Raw genomic sequence first — 17,329 nt, forward strand, 5'->3', positions numbered from 1 at the left:
TGCCCTCACTCACTCTGGCGTGCTTGGCCTCTGATGCGTCCTCCCTGGAGGCTGCATTTCCCAGAACTCTGTTCTCCCCAAATCGTGAACCTCAGAGCAGGAAGGCCTTCAGAGACCTAATCCCAACCCCAGGGTTTACAGAGGAAACTAGGCCCAGGGAGGGGAGAAGATGGGGGCAGTGGGAGGGGAGAGGGGTGGCACTGAGGCCAGCTGGGGAGTGGCCAAGTCAGGACATGGCTCTTCAGAAATTCCACTGAGGGATCTCAGCCTTCTCCAACTGTCCATCAGCCAGACTGTTGTCCGCACATTGTCTCCCCCACCAGACCTCAGAGCCCTACCTTCTCCCCTCCAGGCACAGGAGTGGCTCATGAGTCTATGTCGAAATAAACTGAAAAGCTCCTAGCCCCAGGTCTGTCTCTTCTGATACTCTTGTCGCCCACCCCCCATTGTGCTGTGTGTCTGACTTTTGGGAATTAAGAGAGTGAATGATTTTTTTAGCCCAGACCTCTTGGCTAGAGAGCATTGTCTCCTCTTCAGGAAATTCACTAAAAATCTTGGGGACAATGTGATAGTCCCAGGGGAGGGTGGAGGATGGGGGTCTGTGGAGACCACAGTTCGGAACTTGATCTGGGTTGACCACCCATCCTGGTTTGCCTGAGACCTAAGGGGGTTCCTGGAACTTGGGACTTGGAGTGCTAAAAGGGGGCCAAGCCTTGACTCTGACAACCCACTGTGTAACCATGGGTAAGTCACCTCACCACTGCAAGCCTCAGGTTTATTTGGGAAATGGGGTCAGTAGCTATCCTAGGTCCCTCCCAGGTTACCCTGAAGCTTCCAGAAGATTGTGAAGGGGAAGAGAGTGTGCTGCATTCCAGCAGATGTGAGGTTTATTTTCTTACTGTTCGTGTTGGCCATCCTAGTGAGGGACCTCCTCCTCCTCTGCCCACCACCACCTGAAATTTATTCATTCACTGACAAATTCTAATCAGCACCTACTATGTGCTAGGTGCTGGACATGCATGGGTAGAAGAGACCCCAGCCCTCATGGGACTCAGAGCGCCTGCATGGTAGTGAGAGCACAGTAAGATGAATTTGTTCCACAACAAACTTTTATGAGCAGCTACTATGTGCCAAGCACTGTCTTGAGCATTGGATGGACATTAACTCATTGGATTCTCACAATAACACAGTGGGCTGGGAATTATTTTATTCCCATTTTGCAGTTGAAGAAATTAAGGCTCAGAAAGGTTAATAATCAGTAGAGAACTCAGGAAGAGTTCTCTGTGTCCGTGTGTGTGCAAGGGAAGGGCTTTCCAGGAGAGAGCAAAAGGTGCCCAGGATGGGAAGCAAGGAACAGCATGATGCCTCCAGGGACCTGCAAGTTCATGCAGGCCTGTAACCTGAGCGAAGGGTTAATACTTATCCCATAGATGACTGGGTGGCTGTGAAGAACTTTCAGGAGTGGAGTGGAGGTCAAAGAGGAGCCCCTGGGCAGGTAAGGGTTTTTAAAGGATCTGTGCTGTGAGGAGGGAGAGCTTGGAGGGGTAAGACTAGAGACCAGGCAGCCGGCGCACCGAGTCATTCTGGACACTTCTTAGGTTTAAAGTCCCACAAAGAAGGGTCAATGAAACACTTCCGATGGATCAATGGCTCATGTTTGGCCAGGCCCGTGGACTGAGTGCCAGGGATTAGAGGCCCCTCGGCGCCAGTTAGAAAAGGCGACCACTTGGGGCCGACCGGGCTCAGGAAGGCTCCCGTCTGACCTTAAGGTTCGGGAACTGAGCGCTCCAAGGGGCGGTCGCTAAAGGGCTCGTCCCCCAGCCTGATGTGGACCGGAGGCGGCTGTGCGGTGAAGGAAGAAACCGAGGAACAGGCGAGTCAGTCACGTCCAGCCGCTGCGGGGTTGGCCCCGAACTGGCCTCAGGCTGGAGAGGGGCGCAGGGGGGCCCCGCGAGGGCCGGGGAACTGCGGCGTCACCGGAGGGGTCCCGCTCTGGCATAGGAAAGCCTCCCCGACGTCCCGCGGGCCTCGGGGCGGGGCCCGCAGGGTGGGACGCTCTGGCCCCGCCCCTGCCCGCGCCGCGCCTGCCCATATACGGTGAGCGCCGCGCCGCGCGCCCGCTCGGAGGGGCTGTCGTCACCTGCGTCCGCCCGCTGGGGCACCCTTCCAAGGCCGCGCCCCACAGCGCCTCCTGCCGGGAAGCGTCGCCTCGCCCCGCCCCCGGGGGGCTGCCCTCCCCGCCCTCCCCGCCCCCCACTCAGCCCCGGCCGGTCTCTGGCCCGGCACCGGCGCGCCTTCGCTTCCCGCTGCCGGGGAGCCTGGACCCGTGGAGCGATCGGCTAGGGGTGGTTGGGTGCGGAGAGTGCTTGGACACCCCAAGGTCGGGTTGGGGTGGGGGGAAATCAACCTCCCTTCAGGACGGCCGCGGCCACCGGGTGCCTGGCATGGAACTCAACTTGTGGAAAGTTAACCGCCTACACCAGCTGCGTGGAATGGCTTAATAAGAGCCAGCAGTCTGGCACCATACGACTTGGTTCAAATTTAGCTAGGTTTCTTACTGGCTTTGTGAAGGGTGGGCATTTTCTCTGTGCCTCAGTTTCCTCATCTGTAAAATGGGGATACAACAGCTCGTTCCTCAGGGCTGTGATGAGCATTAAATGTGTAAATACGAATTAACACTTCTCAGAAGTTTTGGTAGAGTTGGTAAATAGTCATCCCTGAAGGGACCAATACCCCAGGGCCAGAAGTGAGACCCAAACTCTGGTGTCTGTCACTCTGTCAGTGTCAAGAGGCATAGGTGCAGTTTTTAAAAACAGTGAGGTACTTATTTTTCACGTTTCAGTAAATCCTAGTTATGGTCAACAGAGTCAAGCAAGGTCTTTTGCTGGAATGCCTGTAACACCGCCTTAGAAACTCCCCTTTTAGCAAAGGAAAGATAGGCCTCAGACTGAAAGCTTTGGGCAAGAGATAGTAGCTAGGTAAATTTAATTAACATTACTTTGTTTTTTATGATTTTAGAGTTTCCATCCAGAGTTTAGAATGACTATTTATGGCACTTGGCTTACCATACATGATAGTGACATAGCCACTTAATGTTTTTAGTATGAACGTATTCACATGTATATACACAGGGCAGAGAATAACAGTACTATGATCCTTCATATATACATTTAATGTTCACTTTTAAAATATATAGATGTGTTTAAATGTGAGCTGATTTTAAAAAAAAGAATAAGATAAAAGTACATGGAATGCAAGGTCAAAATTCCTGAGCCTGCCAATGGTACCTGAGGTTTGGACAGACCACCCAGGCTGCCCTGTGTTATTGAGCGAATGTGGCGTGTACTCTCCTCCACTTCCCATCTGTGGCAGGAGGAGGGGCGACCTGCACAGCTGAGGGCCCCGAGCCCCAGTGCCAGGCTTGGCCTCAGCTATGCACACCTGCAGCCCGCAAATTCCTCTGCGCCAGAGCGCCCCACTCGGCTGCCTCTAGACTCAAGTCTCCTCGCCCGGGTTAGTTCCGCGGACGTTTTACTGGCTGCCCACCTGGGCACTACCCCACACACTGGAGCCAGAGGAATTTAATAAACCATGAATCTTACACCTGTCCCTTCCCATTTAAAGCCTCCCAGGGATCCACACTGACCCCAGGAAGAAGGCAGCCCTCAGCAGACCCACAGACCTCTCAGCCCCTTTTCCTGTGCCACTTTTCTTCCCTTTGCTCTCCTGTCAACCGGAACCATTTGCAGTCTCCTGAATATTCGTTCAGTAAATATTTAATGTGTTAGGATGCGACACTAGGAATGGTGTTCTGCAGTGGTGAGCCGCACAGCCGGCATGGGCCGTGCCCAGATGCTGGAGTTTACAGTCTCATGGAGAGTTAAATAAACAAGTGTCAAACTTTTTTTTATTTTTAAATTGCCATGTGCTTTTAGGATCTACCAAGTACCAAGAGAGTTTTTGCTTTTCGCCTGGAAGACCACCCTGCGCTGCCTTTGCCTGATGGCCCTTGTCACCCTCTTAGATGCCTGTACAGTGTGACCAGCTTCAAGGGGTCCCCTTTCATATGTCTATTGGGGCTCTTATCACACTGGGGTGGTGACTTACATGCCTGTCTCTCACACTGGCCCATGAATCCCTCAAGGAGAGTGGCCTTAGTGTGTTTGGTCTGGTGTCCCCCATAGCTCGTGGGGTGCACTACACCGAGTAGGTGCACAGCAACTGTTGGATGATGCTTAAAGCACAAGCCTCTGGACCAGGACCCCCAGCCTCGGGGGTTGAAGAGCAGTTCAGCATTTAATCAATCATTCATTCACTCATTTTAAATGAATGATGCCATTCACCCATTAAACCAGTGTGCCAAGCTGCCCTGACATGGACCAGGGGATTTACAGAGGATGAGTGCTGTCTTGTGGCAGATGGTGGGACTGCCAACAGTGGAGAGGTCATCCTGCCTGGACCCCTGGGGAACTCTTGGCTGAGGGTGTGCCACTTGAACGGGCCTCCTTGGGTGAAGGCAGGTTTGTGCATCAGGCTGAGAGAAAGGGAAATTTGAAGGAAGCAAAGAGGTGTGAACGTGTGTGGCTGCTGGGGTGGGGCCCCCAGCTGGGTGTGGCCGGCTGTGTAGGCAAGGCACTGAGGCAGTCAGTTGGGGCCTGATGGGAAGGGCCTGGCATGCCGGCTCACTTTCCCTTGCTGGTGAACAAAGGTGTTAAGCTCATGATCTAGGGCAGCAGCATTTCAAGGTGTTTTGATTATGACTGGAAGTAAGATATGCATTACATCACAACCTGGCACAAGACACAAAACTGAAACATGTGTTTCATGAGACAGTTGACTCTTACTACCCAAGATGCACTGACATTTTCTCTTCTATTATGTTACCATCATCATGATTATTATTAAATTCTAAATGTGACTCATGAAATTAATTTCACCATCCACCAGTGGGTCACGACCTGTAATTTGAAAAATACTGATTCAAGAGTCCTCCCAGCCCCAAGCTTGAGGGTCTAGTTGTGGCGTCAAGGCGCCTTCTGATTCATAAAGAATTTTAACTTTTAGGGTCTTGAAGGCAGCCCTTCAGTTCACAGCTACTTTAACTTGTAAAGCAGCCTAAGAGGGTGGGGCAGATACACCAGTCTCCCCCTCATCCCTACCCATCCCCCTCCCCTGCGCCCATCATCAGGACCCCCACTCCCACAGAGGCAGGGTGCTCCCAGGTGGAGTTCCCAGGTGGGTCTGAGACCCAAATAAGAGGGAGGGAGAGCAGCCTCAGGACACACCCCTCTTTCCCTGGCTCTGACAAGTCTCCATTTGGCATCCAGTTCCCTGGCCAGGCTGGCTTTGGGTGCCACTGGCTCAAGGAGTGGAACAGGGTAGAGAGAAGAGGGGTGGTTGAGGCCCCGGCTAGGCCTCTGTGCCATCACTAGGGGCCAGTTCCCCACTCTGTTCTCTCACCTGAACCAACCAGCTTGCCTGCAGGCTGGCACTTTGGCTTAGCAGAGGGTGAATATAGGGGCCAGAGTGCCTCCCCAGTCCAAGGCTCTGTCCAAGTCCGTCTTCCATGTGGGATCTCTGACACCTCAGGAAAGATGGGAGAAACCTGGGGCAAGGGGAGGGCCCCAACTCATAACCCTTGGCTTTCAGAATGTTGGAGCCGGAAGGGACCTTGGAAATGGAATCCAACCCCCTCATTTTATCAGTGTGGAAACTGAGACCCTGAGATGGGAGGGAACTCCCCCTAGTTTACGTGAGAGTTAGTCTCAGGCTAAGTACTGGAGACTCAGGTCTCCTGGCTCCAAATCCAGTGCTCTTCCTTTTCATTGTTCCTTTAGGGGGGTCTGCAGAAAGGGGGTTTGGAGAAATATCCTGTCTGGGAGAAGGTAGGCTGTGTGCTTGCAAGACCCCAGCCTGGGAGACCTGCATTCTGGCCATACCCCTGCCACCCTCTTTCTGCAGACCCTGTCAGAGAATTACCCTTTCAGGGCTGCAAAATGAGAGGGACCACCCGAGGTCCTGGGGCCCTTCCAGCTCTGAGCCTGAGCCACCTGCCCTCTCCTCTTCCATGTTTGGGGAGGAACCCTCTCTCCCCAACACCAAAATCAAAGGAGACTCTCCACTCCCCAAACCTGAGCCACTGAGGAGGACGGGGTGGGAGTAGGCGGGAGGGCGAAAGCCTATGGGAACCTGTTTTCTCTCAGGATTAGGGTGGTGGCTTCTAGTCCTTTCTTTCTGGGGACACTGGATATGGCCTGAAATCCAGGCAGAGGGGCCCTCCCCATCTCCAGAGTCTCCCTGGCTCCCTGGGCTTCAGCTGCACATGCATTCACTTCACAATTTATTTTCCTTTTCCATGTGGGTGCCTCCTCTCCAGCTGGACTCGCATGCTTCTTGGGGCAGGTTTGAGACCCTGTTATCTGCAGTCAGGGTATCTTAACAGCAGGGAGGGATTTGGACCTCTCCCCAGGAGAAGCAGCATGAGTCCTGGCTAAGATCTGGCACTGTCCATGGAAAGTGCCCCAGATGGAAAGTTCTAGCCCCAACCCCCTGCTGGCCTGCTGCGTGACCTTGGGGATGGCTTCTTTAACCTCTCTGTGTCTCAGAGACTCATCTGTTGATTGAAGATAGTTGTGGCCATTCTGAAGATTAAACAAAGGAATAGAGGTGATGGCCTTTGCTGTGGCTGGCTGCATTAATCTGCTGTCACTCCACGTGGTGTGGGCCCTGGGGAGAGGCGAGGAGCTCACTTGCTAAGTGCCTCACCTGCATTATCTCCATGCTCCCCAGGCGAGGTAATATGCTGGTCGACTCATTGTCCCATTTCACAGATACGGAGGTTCAGAAGTGAAGGGACCTGCCCAGGTCCCACGGCCGGGTGGGACTGCCGACCTGTGCCCACCAGCTTCAGGCCCCTTGACTCCCCCTCCCAGTTCCCCAGCTGCCTCACAGTATTCCCACCAGCCTGAGCCCCAGCCCCCTGTCTTGGAGTGGGCCACTAATAATGGAATGCCACAGCCCGGGGGTGTGAACAGACATCAGTTTCTCACAGTTCTTCAGGCTGGAAGTCTGAGCCTCCTCCTTGTTCACAGGTGGCTGTCTTCTTGGGGTGTCCCCTACACAGCGGGGAGAGAGGTGGCTAGCTCTCCCCTCTTCTTCAGAGGGTGCCAGTCCCATCCTGGGGGCCCCGCCTCCAAATGCCATCCCAGAGGGCTTCAGCATATGAGTCTGGGGAACACAAGCATTCAGCCCATAGCACTGAGAGGTTTTCTGGAGTGGAGCAGCCATGGTTGGTGTTGGCTCCTCCTTCTAGAGAAACTGTACTGTTGATTGGGGGTCTTCTGTTTCAAGCCACAGAAACAATAACTGACTCTGAATAATTGAGCAGAATGAAAATGGAGGTGATGGTGGTTATTGGGACACGATTGGCTGGCCAAACGCTGGAATGCAGGAAGGCTCAATGCCTGGGCCTCCTGGGGACATTTCTTTCCCTGGTGGTTGTGTTGGTCCATTTCCCTTTGGCTGTTAGTCCTTACAGAGATGATGTTAGCGTGGGAGTGGCCCAGCTCTGCTCAGGAGTCTCACAGACTTCAGTGTGGGCCCCAGCACCACCACTTCCTCTCTGGCGGCTGAGTCTGTGACCACCTGTTCAGAATGTGGCCATCAGAGGCCGGCGGCGTGTCTCTCATCAAGGTTCAGATTCTGGGGAATCCAGTCGGGTTGCTGGGCTTGAGTCACAGGCCTGCCCCTGGGTAGGAGGGGCAGGACCCTGTGATTGGCAGTCCTGCCTTAAGCACACGGGATGGGGCAGGGGTGGATCCCCAAAGGAAGGCCTGCTGTGACCAGAGCAGGGAGTAGGTAAGAGAGGCCGGAAGTGAATCAGAAGCTTTCCACTGGCGCTAGTCCTGGCCGGCCTGGGGAACTCAGCTAACCCAGATCAGCAAGCCCTGCTGCTCGGCTCCCAAAGGCCAAATCAGGCATTGCCAGTGGAGCACCGCACACTTTCCCTGGGAGCCTGGACTCAGCCTCAGGATGCTGCTCTGCGCAGAGCTCCAGGCAGCCAGTTCTTATCAGAGTCCCAAAATGTGGAAACGCTTCACTGGGCCACCAGAAACATTCCTCTTTCCCATAACACTTCTGACTTTTCAAAACAGCAGAATTCCCCTTCGCTCACCCCAGGGTCATCTCTGTCCTTGGGGAAAATGGCATTAGTGCCTTCAGCTCCTGACTCTGGTTGGCTGTTGAGTAGGCTTTGTGGTTGGGAGTCTGAGCACATTTCCTGCAGAGGAAGATGACATTTGAGCCCTACCCCGACCACTGCCCCTTCTGAGCCTCAGGTTTTGAGGAATTTTCTATAGCTCCTGTAACAAATGACCACACATTTAGTTGTTTCCAATAAGACAAATGCATTATCTTACAATGAGGGAGGTCAGAAGTCCAACATGAATCCTATGGGGCTAAAATCAAAGTGTCAGCAGGGTTGTGCTCTGTCTGGAGGTTCCAGGTGGGCTTGGGTTTCCTTGCCTTTCCTGGCCCCTGGAGGCTGCTCACCTTCCTGGCTGGTCGCCCCACCCACTGCCGCTGAAGCACATCACTGCCACACCTGCTTGCATGTTAACATCTCCTTTCTAACTCTAACTGCTGTGATCTGAATGTTTGTGTCCCCCACAAAATTCTATTTTGAAATCCTAACCCCCAGAGATGATCGTACTCGGAGGTGGGGGCTTCGGGAGGTGATTAGGTCATGAGATTAGTGTCCCTATAAGAGGTTCTGGAGAGCTCCCTTGTCCCTTCCGCCATGTGGGGACACAGCAAGAAGACATCAGTTGTAAGCCAGGAAGAGGGCTCTCAGCAGAAAGTGACCATGCTGACATCTTATTCTTGGACTCCCAGCTTCCAGAATGGTGAGAAATAAACTTCTGTTGTTTACAAACCATTCAGTCCATGGTATTTTGTGACAGCAGCCTGGAGAGGTTAACACTGACCCTCTGCCTCCCTGTTCTTAGGGCCCTTGTGATTACACCAGGCCTACTTGGATAATCCAGTATTATCTCCCCATCTGAACATCCTTATCACATCACATGTGTCAAGTCCTTTTGGCCATGTAAGGTAACAGTCATAGGCTCTGAGGATTGGAATATGGACATCTTTAGGGGCCATTATTCTGTCTGCCTCATACCTGTAAAATGGGAGTTTTGATAACCTGCTTCATAGACTTGTGGGGAGCACTGAGCAGAGAGTACCTGGCATATTCAGAATGCACGTATACACATACACAGATACATATCCCAGCACATGCAGCATGAGGACCACCAGCGAGCTTGTTAGGGCACTTAGATAGTTAGTTGTTAGTGAAACCCCTCCCAGACTAACTAAAGCAGAAACTGGGGTGAGATCAAGCAATCTGGGTTTTAAGAAGCCTTCCAGGGGATTCTAATGCTCCCCCAAGTTTGAGAACCCTGGGATGGAGCATCTTCCCGTGCACCCCCCCACCTGCAAGGTAGATACAGTTCTAGTATCTCCATTGTGCGGGTGAGTTTGGGAGCCTCAGGGAGGTGAGTGGCTTGCCTGGGACCATGCAGGTAGGAGGTGGTAGAGATCAAGTTAGAACCTGAATGAAGTTGAGCTCTTTCCACATCACATTGCACCTCCACCCGTGGGCACCTCCCTCCCCAGTGCCACCTGGACACAGGGCCCCAGGCCCAGGTGCTTCAGGGAAGCCCCACCCAGCCACTCCAAGGGCACAACCCAAGCCCAGGGACCTCTTCTCTCTCACCTGTCATGTGTCATATTGGTCAGGGCCCTGCATTCAGCTCCAGTCTCAGGGTCTGATAACTATTTATACTCAAATATAAATGGCTGATAATGTCTTCAGAGGTTACCTGCTCCTCTGAAGGGGATGTTTGTGGTAACCAGGAAGAGAGTTCATGGCAGGGTTTGAGGTACCTGGTCAGGAATGTCTGGAGGAAAAGCATGTATGTTTTAGCGGGAGAGTTGTCGACTTCCCAAATGCAGGCAGACTGGTCTCCTGGGGACTGCACAGTGGTGCTATGCTGGGTCATCACTGCTTAAAGGACCTTGGGCAAGTCACTTCACTTCCCTAAGCCTTCATTTGCTTACCTGTAAACAGGCATGATTCCTATATCCAGGTCCACTGGGAGGATTACACAACATAACCATTATCAGGTGGCCCTCCCCTCCCCAGATTGCCTTGGCAGACTGCTGTGAGCTGAGCCCCATCAGGCCATAGTCACTCCAGGTTGCAAAGTAGGCAGGTCCCTTCCTCAGACAGCACTTTGTGCCACCCATCTGTGCCACCTGCCAGAGGACTGCCTGGGGTCAGAGTGCCTAGCAATCCCTGTTTCTGGAGGCCTTCCCTGATGGTGGCTTGAGCTCCTGTGGGTAGCGGTGGGGGCTGTGTAGAGTGCCCAAGGGGCCTAAGTTCTGGGCCTAGCTTTGTTGCTGACTTGCTGTGTGACCTGGACAATTACCTGTCCTTCTCTGGGTCTAATGCCTTGCCTGAAATGTGGGTGAGATGTAAGGATGTGTAAAGGCCCTTCCTACGCTAATTGGATACCCATCCCCTGGCCCCATTAGCAGTCCTGCCTGTCCCTCTGGATGTGGTAATGAAGCACATCCCGCTAGAGTGGTTCCTGCAGATTTCTATGAGACGTGCTATTTTCTCCCCTGCATGACTAGTTCTTTGAGGGAAGACCCCCATGTTTGCACCTTCTTCTTTTGCCTTCAGCCCTGCTGTTGGCACTGAGCTCTACACATTACTGTGCTCAATAAAGACCCACTGATAAATCCCCAAAGGCCCTGGCTTTGCTCAGGTGAGCACTTTACTTCCGAGGGGCCATCTCCTCCAGGAAGCCTTCCCAGATGCCATGTCCCTGCAAACACACACACAGAGTTACTCCCCTGTCCTGCACACTTCTCCCCTTGTTCTAGTAATCCCTCCCTGTCAGACTTGTTGATTTTCATTATTCCTAGCACAGTGCCTGGCACACTCAATAAATAGAGGTTGAATTCACTTGAATGACAATCTAAAGGGAGAGAAAGATTGGAAATGGGCCCCAGAGTCTTCCCAGAAATGGGGGCCAAAGCTGGAACAGGCTTTTCCCCAGGAAGACCTGCCGATGGCAACCAGCTGGCCAGGGTTGGCTGTGACTCACCCCACTCCTGCAGTCTGGGGGATGCGGCAGACAGGCTGAGACAGGAGTCAAAAGGCTTGAAGGAATTTCGATAAGGATAACACAGCCCTGGAGTATTTCTAGAATGCAGGAGGTTAAGGGTACAGGGAGCTGGGTCAGAGCAAAACTGCCTGATTATGTTACTTATTTATTTATTTTTGCCTGGATAAAGTATTCACATGACACAAAATTCAAAAGGTACCAAGGGGCACAGTGCAAGGCCCCCAACCCTCAGTTCCTGCTGTCCAGGGCCTCCCCCCAGAAGCAGCCTGTGCTTCCAGGTGCTTCTGTAAATGCCCTTGCTGTGTCTTTTCTTCCCCTCTTTCATGCAGGGAAGCATATTCTCCACACTGTCCTTCACTTTGCTTTTTCCCTTAACAGATCTTTGAGAGCATTTCATATTAGCACGTACAGCGTTTCCTCCTTTTCTTAATTTGCCCTGCGTTTTGGGTTTCCAGATAAAATACAGGATGCTCAATTAAATTTCAATGATTTGAACTTCAGATAAAGAACAAATAGCCTTTTAGTTTAGGTTTGCCCCATACAATATTTGGGACATACTTACAGTAAAAAATCTATTTGTCTGAAATCCAAATTTAACCACATATCCTATAATTTTATTTGCTAAGTCTGTCCCGCCTGCCCTGATGTATTACATGGGGACTCCTTATAATTGGCTGCAGGATTGGGTACCTGGGACCTGGTGGGAATCCACTCCCTGGCCCTATTCTGTCTTGGACCTTGCAGGTGCCAGGATTTGGGCCCAATACTGGATTTCCATCTCCAGTCCTTAATGCCAGGGTTAGAGAGCAAGAAGCATCTGGTCTACTTTCCTGGTTGGAAGCCCAGAGAGAGGACTGATCATGAAAGACAGTGCAGCAAGTCAGGGCAGAGTTGGGGCTAGGCCCTGGGTCTCCTGCCTCCCAGCTAGTATTTTGCTCATGCTGCTCAGTAGGATACAATCATGGGGTTCAGCAGTGACTATTCTAAGCCCAAGCTTTCAGAACATGCACAGACATGTGGGAAACCAGAAGCAAAGGGCTCCAAGTTCTGTGGGGAGAAATGGGCCCGCAGAACCCCTGGGAGCCCTGCTAATGATCATAATAATAATATGTTAATAATCATATTAGCAGCTATCATGGTCAGGTCCTTATATTGTGCTGGTGCTTCACCTAACTTAGTTCCTTTGGAGCTGCACACTGGCCTGGACACTGAGGCTCAGAAAAGGCAAATAATTTCATCCTTTGACACGATCCCCAACTATGCAGGGGCAGCCCTGGGATTTTTAACCCATATATGTTTGACTCCAAAGCTCCGACTTTTTCCACTGGGATTATGAACGCTTACCAATATATTTGTGCCATTTTCCAGGTGAGAAAACTGAGTGCTTGTGATAAGCCCTCTGCTTCGCGCCACTTTAGTTTTACAAGGGCCCAAAGCAGGAACAAAATTCCAGTCCCTGTGGCCCAGAGGATGAAGGTCAAATCCTCACTGGTCCCTCGCCTGACCTTTGATGCTCACAATGTCCCAGGCCCAGTCAATCTCTCCAAGTTCATCTCCTTCTGTTCTGGCCGCCTCCCCGACAGGCCGCGCCACTTCCTTGCCTCCACACCTGCACACTTCGATGCTTGGGTCAAGTGGACAGAATCAGGTTGAAGAACTAGGTCCAAATAGTCGTTTAGTCAGTTACCTTCTTAGTGACGTTGGGAAAATCACCTAACCCCTCTGATTCTCCCTTTCCTCAGCTGTAAAGAAAGGTATGCCTGATTCTCAGCCTAGCTCGTGACCACCACACTGTAGACTGATCAATGTGTGTTGTTGGAAGGAAAGGGAGTACTTGTGCCCCTACTGTGTGCCAGACCCTGTGCAAGACACTGGGGACACTGTTGCAAACAGGCAGACACAGTTGCTACTTTCCTAGAGCTTTTTCTTGAAGGGCTAATGATGTGGCTAACTGCAGCAGGAGGTTAAGTAACTGGGCCTTTGTAACTCCTGAGCCAAAGGCCTTTGGCCAGGAATGAGGGTGGGGAATTACCCTAATGTGATAGAAGAAAGGAGACTTGCCCCAGTTCACCAGCTTTAAGTGGTGGAACCTGGCTTCTGCACCTAGGGTCTGCGTTTATGGGCCACCCTGGCTGTCCTCTCTTGTGTCCCTAGCACTTAGCAATTAGAGGAAGCTTGTGAAAGTGACCCTGGGCGCCTTGGAGCAGCACAGCTCCTGACTACATAGGCAGCCAGGGAGCACGTGGGATAGGGAGGGAGAAGAGGAGTGAGTGGGTAGAGGAGATGAACCAGAGGTCCGTTCAACAGCTTCTCAGATCTTCGTTGTTTAAGAAACCGTATAAATTTTGCATTCCACTCCCTAGTAGATCTGTGCTTGTTTCAATATAACATGACTCCCTCCCCGCCTGGCATAAAGGGTTAGCATAAGTCTGACTGCAGAGAACATAGTTTCTAACCCTAAGTCCCCAGCACTGCCGCCTTCAGGTTGGGATCCTGGCAAATGATGAAATTATCGGCCTTTTCTGAGCCTCAGTGTCCAGCTTTGGGAAATGGGACTGATCACACTCAGCTCGCAGGGCCACTGTCCCCACAGGTCTCCAGGAGGAGAGTCCCCACAAGACACTCTATTCCCTCCATACAAGCCAGCCTTCCCTTCCTCCCTTCCCAGCTCTTATCCCCCACCAGGTCACCCAAGTCCTTTGAACCCTGACCTCCGTGAAGTCATTTGTTTCTCTACCACAGTCTGTTTCTGTGGCTGCCTGGGGCTCCCTCAAGGGCAGCACCACCTGCTACCTCACTCTCTGCCCCCAGCCCTCAGTACAGGCCTAAGTGTAGGTGGGCCACATGGAGAATGAGAGAATGGATGAGTGGGTTAGGATGGTGGCCCCTAGGGGCTGGGGTGGGCAGAATAAAGCCTCCCAAAGGTGTCCACATCCTGATCCCCAGAACCTGTGAATGTTACCTTATTGGCAAGAGACTTTGCAGGTGACTAAGTTAAGGATCTGGAGAAGGGAAGAAATTCCCCCTGCAGACAGCAGCTTCAGCCTGGGTTGAGTGTCCGCCTGTCCTTGCTGAGGGCCCGCCTTGTAGATTTCAGGCTCGCCTAGTCAGCCCCCACAGCTGCATAAACCCATTCCTCACAGCTCTGTTTCTCTGTTTGAACGCCGAATTGGACTTCAGGGTCTGTATTTGGGAGGCCACTCAGAATGGAGTCATGGCGGGCACAGGAGCATCAGTCCAGGAATCACCTAGAGGGTCAGGTACCCCTCAGCTGGAGTCTTTGTCAGCCCAGGTCTGCAGGGAGGCTGGTGCACTGACCTTGGCTGTGGGCAGGGTGGAGGGGGAGTGCAGTGCCCTCGGGCAGCTGAGCAAACACCAAGTGAAGCACTGGGACAAAGCGTGAGGTGTCTGGGGAGCAGAGAGGGTCTGGAGGTGCTGGGAAAGCCGGGCAAGCCATGCCAGATCTTGCTCCTCTGACCAGCTGAGGGAGCGCTGGGGACATAGCAAAAGGTCAAGAGAAGCCCCTGGCCTCAGGAGGCACATGGTCCCTCTCCCAGGGTAGCCTAGTAGGTGTGGTGCCTGGAACATAGTAGTCACTGGACGGATTATCTGAGACTCGGCCTGGCCAGTAGGGGCCCCTAGACAAAGCATTTGACAAGCAAGGTCTGGGAATAAAGGATGGCACCGGAACTGGGATGCGAAGGGGCCCGGGCTGGGAGGTCAGTGTCCAGAGAACAAGGCTGCCCACACCCTGAGGGAGGAGGGAGCCAGGCTGTGGCTGTGGGAGGAGAGCTCCGTTCCGCCTGCCCTCCAGCCATCCTCCCCATGGACAATTTTCCTTTTTAAGGGCAGGCCCCTCCTCCCCAACAGGGTCATCAGAGCCTGGAGCTCTGACCCCACGCCCAGACCTCCATTTCCCCTCAGACCTCTCCTGGGCTGTGGTTTTAGCAAACAATTTGGATCCTTCTAGGGCTTGGGAGAGGAGGCCTGGGCCCCTTCCTTCTCAGTGGTGGTAAGAAATGCTCTGCATTCCTGAGTCCAGAGGCCAGGGGCAGATCCAGAGGAACGAAATCAAGGCCAAGCCCAGATCCCCTCCCCCCGCCCCCAGCCTGGACTCCCGCAGAGCCTGCAGCTGCTAGTGCCCACCTGTGTGCTCTGGGACAGCCCCCCAGTATGCGCAGGGCTACCTGGGCGCTGGTAGGCTGAGGCCTGCCCCTTAGGCCTTGGAGCAAGAGGCCCCAGAGAGCCCTAGAATGTTGGAGAACAAATTCCCGGGGCTTCCCACCATGGAGGCTGGGCTCCTGTCTTCAGAGCTTCCCAGAGGAGGGCCCTGCCTGGTTGCGGAGTCTCCTCGTGATGCCCAGACTAGCCTGGCACTGGGAAGACTCCCCATATGAGTCATTGATGGGGAAGTGAGGGCAGGGCAGGCAGTGAGATGTGGGGTATCAGAGAAGGCCGCTGCGAGGGGCTGCACCTGTGCTGGGCAGCCGGGTGTGAGCCGAGTAGGTAGCTTGGAGTACATGGCCAGGGGCTGTAGGTCTAGGGGGACTTCTATTTACTCCTCAGACAACCCTGCAGTTCGACTACCATCACACACCCATGTCACAGATGAGAGGCCAAAGCCCAGAGAAAGTAAGTAACCTGTCCAGGGCGCACAGTAGGTAAGTGCAGGGGCCAGTACTGGGACTTCAGAGGCCCTGCTTTTAAGCAGCGGGCACACTGCCCTGGGGGAGGGAAGAGCACGAACAAAGGCCCAGAGGCAGAATGAACCTGCTGCATGAGGAAAACACACTCTGCCTCCCAAGGCCATGGGGCTGTGGAGGGTGGGTATGGAGCAGGGCCAGGGGACAGGAAGCTGGACAGGTTGACACAGGCCAGGTCAGGAGCAGCCTCGGAGACCACAGTGAGGAGTTTCCACTTTTATGTGTCCTTTGGAGACCGGTTTGCTACTAATAAACAGATACATTGAAAACCGGCAGTATTAGCCGACCTCTTGAGTCCTCCTGGCAGTAAGGTTTTAGGATGACCTGCGCCAGGCCTGCTCTGAGATGCAGGCCAGCTTGCTCAGGTTACCCCTGCAGTGGTAGGGGGCAGGTGAAGAAGCAGCGGCCATGCTGGGTCAGGGGTCAGAAGTCCAGGTCCCGACCCAGACCCTGACCCCCACTCCACAGGCACATCACCTGAGCCTCGGACAACAGTCGCTCTGTGGCCCTGGAGTGCTGCTGGGCCAGTATGACAGTGACCATTTATGCAGACTCACCAAGGCATTATCTCAGTGACTCCTCCCGGAGACTCACCTGTCACCCCACCTGCCGACAGCTCCTGGGAAAATGATGAAGACGAGCTCTGCCATCCGATGGCTCTTTACAACCTGCAAAATGCTCTCGCAGCCCTGACGCATCTGAGCTTCCTACAAGCCCAGCAGCTGCAGGCTCTGCTATCTTGTTTAAGGATGAAGAGACCAAGGTACTTAGCGAAGAAGTGACCGGCTCCTGGTTCCTTGCCGTTTGGACACAACCAAGAACTCCAACCGTGGCCTTTCCATTCCCTGTTTGCTTGTTTACCTTCCTGTCAAAAACAATGTTTGCAAGCATCCAGTGCCATTCATCTTGCTGTCTTCTCCCTGAATCTGATCAAAACCCTGATAATGATAACAGTCATACAGCGGCTGCTTTTATTGAGTTCTTACTATGTGCTGGGCACCTGCTTAATGTTTTATAAACATCAACTTAGTCCTCATGACAATTCTGTGAAACAGTTAATATGGTTATTCCCATTTTACAGATGAAAAGACACAGGTTCACTACGACATACACCTAGAAAGAGGCAGAGTTGGGCTTTGAGCCAACACCAGGGTCCTAATCAGCAGCCAAGAGACCAGCCTGTAGCCCTCTCAGCCTGCCTCTCTCCCATCCCCCTCTCTGCATGTGGGTATGTGGTCTCCCCTCCTCAACAGATTATAAATTCTTCTGGAGGCAGAGCTACATTTTATGCCTCTGTGCATCCCTCCAGAGCACTAAGCATTTTGCTTTGCACATCATGAGGTCTCCACAAACGTGCTGAATAAATGAAATAGCTTCTCAGTCTCCTACAGCGTCTGGAGGATTTCAAAGCATTGTGATGAGGTGAGGTCA

At 52.9% G+C, this 17,329-nt stretch overlaps 1 long non-coding RNA gene across 1 annotated transcript; it reads left to right on the top strand.

The window, feature by feature from the left end:
* Window positions 1-15,131: 15,131 nt before the first annotated feature.
* LOC130685070 (uncharacterized) lies at window positions 15,132-16,924 on the top strand. Its single transcript, XR_008999507.1, has 3 exons — window positions 15,132-15,207; window positions 15,762-15,827; window positions 16,367-16,924. It is a non-coding gene; the product is annotated as an uncharacterized LOC130685070 (long non-coding RNA).
* Window positions 16,925-17,329: the final 405 nt, after the last annotated feature.

The sequence above is a fragment of the Manis pentadactyla genome, chromosome 10 (assembly GCF_030020395.1).
Source record: "Manis pentadactyla isolate mManPen7 chromosome 10, mManPen7.hap1, whole genome shotgun sequence".
NCBI classification, from domain to species: domain Eukaryota; kingdom Metazoa; phylum Chordata; class Mammalia; order Pholidota; family Manidae; genus Manis; species Manis pentadactyla.